At 44.9% G+C, this 6,000-nt stretch overlaps 1 protein-coding gene across 1 annotated transcript in view; it reads right to left on the reverse strand.

The window, feature by feature from the left end:
* The window catches only part of CHD6 (chromodomain helicase DNA binding protein 6), a 176,631-nt gene extending 171,090 nt beyond the window's left edge, over nucleotides 1-5,541 (reverse strand). The window contains exon 1 of the mRNA XM_090286413.1: nucleotides 5,468-5,541. The gene's annotated coding sequence lies outside the window, so the exon portion shown is untranslated. The remainder of the gene's footprint in view (nucleotides 1-5,467) is intronic.
* Between the last annotated feature and the right edge of the window lie 459 nt (nucleotides 5,542-6,000).

The raw sequence follows: 6,000 nt of genomic DNA on the forward strand, positions 1-6,000 counted from the left end.
GAATCCTTTTAAGATTTTTTTTTTTTTTAAAGAGAGGGGAAGGGAGGGATAGAGAGAAAAATATCAAAGTGTGAGAGATACATTGATCAGTTGCTTCTCACACGTCCCCAACTGGGGACCTGGCCCACAACCCAGGCATGTGCACTGACTGGTAATCGAACCAGCAACCTTTCAGTTCACAGGCTGGTGCTCAACCCACTGAGCCACACCAGCCAAGGCTAGAAGGATCTTCAATAAAGGAGTAGAAAAATTAAAAAGCCTCCCTTTACTTATTTTAAAAATTCAAACATATATCCATCACTCTGTACTTATGTTTGGATTTGTTTCCTGAAGCTATCTTAGAATTCTCCTTTCCAGTTTTTTTGAAATTACATCCTAAGTATATTAAGTTCTTCTGAAATAACTAGCAGATAAATGCACCATGGAAGTCTATTGAAAAATCAGGGGTTCTTTTTCTTGCTAAAAATGTTAAGTCCTCCATCATTATCATAATGAAAAAAAGGTTCATCAATTTTTTAAAAATTCCTCAAAATAGAAGCTATTTATGTCATATACATTCTCAAAGATTCTAAAAGTTTCCATAATGGCAAGTGACATAAGAAATAAATGTAGGATGATGTAAAGAATCACTATTATGAGCTATAAAAACCAACTAATATAAGTACTATAAGCAAAAATAAATATTTTTCTCTGGATTTTATGCAAATAATTTAATTTTAAAATGAAAACAGGAATGGATATTTTAAAATAATCATTTTACTACCTTTGGGACTTTTATGGAAGTAACGGAGTTTCTCATGAGGGTATCAATACCTACACAAAATGAACTAGAATATTTTAGCAAGGAAAAAGTGATGGCATGCTCCCTCTGCATTTCATTACTATGCCAAGCTATGCCTGAACTCCTAAGTGCTAGGAAGACCATTCCTGCACTATAGAGACAAGGGGAGAAAAGGGTGCCAATATGCCTCTTCAGTGACAAATTCTTGACATGAAGGAGAGATGGAGTGTGTAGAGAAGAATATAGGCAGTGTGTTAGTTAACCTGGCACCATACCCCTAAAACATGACCGCATACTTCAGCTTCGGAAGAAAAATCTGTAGAGAGGGTTGTTGGTAAAAGGAATATTCCCTTTGCATCCTGATGATCTGACTCTAACCTTTACTAGCCTTATGGCCTTGAATAAGTTACTTCATTTCTCTGAGCTGTAGTCCAGCCTCACCCAGTGGCTATTAAAACAGGAATAAGTTTTCATCTCTAGCCCCAGCACCTGGCTGAGTACTAAACACACACCAGGTATTCATTCACTGCTACTTCCTTTTACATTCTTCAAAAGTATGTCACATTTGGTTGCAAACAAAGGTGTTCTCTAGAGAACAGATATCTAAGCTCTAGCTATTATTTTATGTATTTCAAAGAGTTTTCAATATACCATAGTCCCTCCTTATCCACGGTTTCGCTTTCTGCGGTTTCAAGTTACCTGTGGTTAATCACAATCTGAAATATTAAATGGAAAATTCCAGAGATAAACAATTCATAAGTTTAAATTGTACACTGTTCTCAGTAGTGATAAAAATCTTGCACTGTCCTGCTCTGTCCCACCCGCGATATGAATCATCCCTTCATCCAACGTATACACGCTCTATACGCTGTCCGTCTGTGATGCCCGCATGGTAGTCGCTGAGTAGTCATCTGAGTTATCAGATCTACTGTCTCCATATTGCAGTGCTTGTGTCCAAGTGACCCTTACAGTAGCCTAACACTGTCACTATGCCTACATCATTCAACTGACTCCAACTCAACACACGGGCACTGTATCATCTCACATCATCAAAAGGCATGAGTACGGTACAAAAAAATATTTTGAAAGACCACATTTACATAACTTTTATTACAGAATATCGCTATTACTCTTCTACTTTATTATTGTTGTTGTTAATCTCTTACTGTGCAATTTTATGAATTAAACATACATAAATTTTATGTATGTATAAGGAAAAACAGTACATTTGACTCGTGAACAACATGGATTTGAATTTCACTGTTCTACTTACACAGAATTTTTTTCAGAAATACTGCATATGTATTTTCTCTTATGATTTTAACATGTTTTTCTCTAGCTTACTATAAGAATACAGTATATGATACATATACAAAATACGTGTTAATAGACTGTTATAGTAAGTCTTCTGGTCAATAGTAGGCTCTTAAGTTTGGGGGGAGTCAAAAGTTATATGTGGATTTTCAACTGCATAGGGGGTGAGCAACCCCTAACTCCTGTGTTGTTCAAGGGTCAACTGTACATATAGGGTTTGGTGTTATTTGAGGTTTCCGGCATCCACTGTGGGTCCTGGAACATATCCCCATGAATAAGGGACTACCACAGTAACTTGCAGCAGGGGAACTCAGTCCCATGAAATTCACTGCAGCTCTTCCGCTAAATTAAACGAAAGCTTTGTATGAAGAATGAAAGTATAAAGAGAACCACTAAATATTTACTAAAAATAAAACTATGTTAAACCATGCCATACTGGGGAAGAAGGGGGAAGGAGAGAGAAGAGTCTCCTCAATAGATTTAGGTACTAAATCACTAGATGCTGTCATTGTCATAGATCAAAGGTATTTTGACAGATAGAATCCTTGAATCCTAAAACCGGTTCAAAGGAGTTCAGAACATACCCTGGGGGGTGTGGCGCAGTGGACTGAGTGCTGGCCTGGGAACCAAAGTATCTCAGGTTCAATTCCCAGTCAGGGCACATGCCTGGGTTGCAGGCCAGGCCCCCAGTTGGGGGTGTGCAAGAAGCAACCAGTTGATGTATCTCTCACACACTGATATTTCTCTCCCACTCTTCCTATCTTCCTAAAAATAAATAAAATCTTTAAAAAGAAAAAAAAGAGTTCAGAAAGTGGGAAGTCCACATGTGACTCCATCTGATCATAACCAATACAAAGTCATTTCTATGAAAGCTGAAAAACACAGGAACCTACAGTGAGAATCAAGCTGAGGATGTGAAACTCTTTTCCCTCATGGTTTAATACAGGAAAACATAACCATAAACTTTGGCTGGGAGCAAAGCCATACTTTCAAGAATACCAAAAAACTCCTTTGAGACTTCTATAAATCAGAGAACTCCAAGACACAGCAGCCCAAGGGCCTGCTGTTTCTAATAGGTTTCTTGTAATATAATGGCAATAGTCACAAATGAGATCTGGTTTCTAAAGACATACAATTCTGCTTCAGATTTTCTTTGGTATTTAAAATAGTAGCCTGGCTGGTGTGGCTCAGTGGATTGAGTGCTAGCCTGCGTGCGAACCAAAGGGCCTAGTCTCCAGACTGATTCTCAGTCAGGGCACATGCCTGGATTGTGGGCCAGGTCTGAGAGGCAACCAATTGATGTTTCTCCCACACACTGATGTTTCTCTCCCTCTTTCTTCCTCCCCTTCCCTTCTCTCTGAAAACAAATTCGTAAAATCTTAAAAATAAAAAGGAGGGTGGTGGGGGGGGACTCCAGGCAGACTGTGATACAACGGTGGGAAACAGCTAATTTCACAAAAGGTCTAGATTTATTTTGCCTGTGGCCAGACTACAGCAAAAACAGTATCATAGTCTGGTTACTATAATGGAGATTTCAAAGTTAGCAAAATGGGGGAAAAAAAATTATAAAGGATAGCTTTTAATAGTCCATTAATCAAGAAAAATGTTTAAATAATTCATCATAATTCATCTTGGAGATTGCCCTGGTACTGAAAGAAGTCCAAAACTAATAATTTTATCACTACACATTTTCCCAGGCCTGCAGTTACAGTCATGCATGGTTTATATGCAACCACCTGTTCTGGTTGGCATAAACCATGCTACTTGACAATTCATGCCTAATCATTTTATCATACATGGATCTCAAACTTTCTTTTTATTGCCAGAGAGCCACAAAGTTCACAAAAACTACCTCCCTGAGGCTGCCAATCTGATCTTTCAATCTGGCTGACCAACAAACTCTACATGCAATTAATGAGCATACATCCTCGGTAAGAAAGACAACTCACAATCAGCTTTGGGACCACAGGAGAGGTTGCTGTCCAGACTTCTCTAAGGGCCACAAGTGTATCTCTATATAGTACGTCAAAACTTGGGGCCTACTTGGATGGTATTCCTCTACGCTATTTTAGAAACAATAAAATCTTAGGCAATGGTGCAGACATTCTGAACATTGTAAAAAAAAAAATTTTAATGTGTATTTTCCCTGTTCATGGATCTGCTTACACCAGAAATAGGCAGTTTTGAGGGGGCGAGGGATAATGGATACACACAGCCCCAAAGATACCTGGAGAATGCCAAGGATTCGCAAAAAACCTTGGCCAGATTACTAATGGTCCATAAACCTTAATTTGGAGCACACGGGCCTATTAGGTTCAAAATTGAATTATACTGCCTTATTAGGTCCCACACTATCGAAACCACAGTCCCATCCGTCATAACTGGAACTAGGAATACTTTATGTACACAAATGTAAGTGCCTGCTTATGTATTTTTAATTGGATCAAATAAAACTGAAGCTGCAAACAAACTCAAATTTCAATTATCTCACTAGTGAGGGGATTTCCTAATAGCGTCTTTTAAAAAACCAAGTCGCTGCCAACCCTCTGCACATCTGACAGGCATGTCCCTGGAAATTTGGGAGCAAAAGACTCCGTTACTTCTCAACAGCAAAGGAAATAAATACCCTGAAGGGGAAAGCGTCCTTTTTTTTTTTTTAAGCTCAAACATGCAATCTAATAATGCATAAAACTTGGCTGCTGGGTTGCTGGGCACCTTCAGGGTCCCAATTTGGGGGGCCAGTGCGCCCCAGTGCGTAAGAAGGGGGCGAAGGGGTGCGCGCTCCGAGGACGCGCCGGGGCCCCCGCCCCCGCCCCCTCCTGGAGCAGCAGCCTGGCACCAGCCCACCCTCCTCCACCCCTGCAAACAGACGCAGGACGCCAATAGAGCAACTTCTCCGCGGGGGCGGCGGCGGAATAGCGGTCACCCCCGCCAAAGCGCGGCGCAGCCGGGCTGGGGAGGGGTCCCTCTTCGACCCGTCCCGGGGGGTCCTCCGCACGCCCCGCCCCCGTCCGTCAGGCCTAGGGCCGGGGGCTACCCGGACCCCCGCCCCTACGCGCGGTCCGCAGCGGCGCACTCCCAAGGACGGCCGCCCAGCCCGAGCGCGGCCTGAGCGCGAGCGCGAGCGTGGCGCGGCGGCGGCCGCCGGCCCCTCTCAGGCCTCAGGCCGCTGCCTGCCTTCCGCCAGGCCGCCCGCCGCCAGCCCCGCTCGGACCCTGGCCCGGCCGGGCCTCGACGCCACCGCAGCCCCTCTTCCCGGCTCCATTCATAGGGGCACCCCAGCCCAGCCGGCGGGGCGGGGCCGGGGACCTGCGGACAAGGCCGACCCCCCGAGGCCGGGGAGGAAAATAAAAAGTTAAGAGAAGAACTTACCTAAAATGGCTCCTGCAGCAGCCAAAATACAAACAGCTATTATTTGGTGAAGTTTAGCTCAGACACCCTGCAAGGACACCCTAACCCGGTTCGGACCCGCCTTCCTGGCCAAACCATTGGGCTTCGCCAGCCCAAAACATAGAGTCATTGGTCAGCCTAGCTGCCGCTCAGGTAGAAGCCCATTTCAAGCTTGCTTGCAGGGGCGAGTGATGGGCTCGCTCCATTGTGCTGATATTTGCATGGATGTGAGCGCGGCGCTGATTGGCCATCCCTGGGGCCGCCCCGCCTCCTGCCTCGAGACCCCCGCCTAGGAGACGCCGCTGCGCGCGGCCCCGCCCCCCGGGACAGAGCGGTGGAGCCACGGGGGAGGGGCGGGGCCGGGGTCCTGGGGGCCTAGGGGGCGGGGCGGGGTCCTGCACGCTATAGACCACAGGAAGGGGGCGGGAACCTGGAGAGCCCAAGAGCTGGGCCGGGTTTTACCCGGCAGGTGGAGGTCTCGCAGGTAGCGGGCTAGCCATCTGGAAGACCCGAAG

Source organism: Furipterus horrens, unplaced genomic scaffold (assembly GCF_987537825.1).
Source record: "Furipterus horrens unplaced genomic scaffold, mFurHor1.1.pri manual_scaffold_8, whole genome shotgun sequence".
In the NCBI taxonomy this organism is placed as follows: Eukaryota; Metazoa; Chordata; class Mammalia; order Chiroptera; family Furipteridae; genus Furipterus; species Furipterus horrens.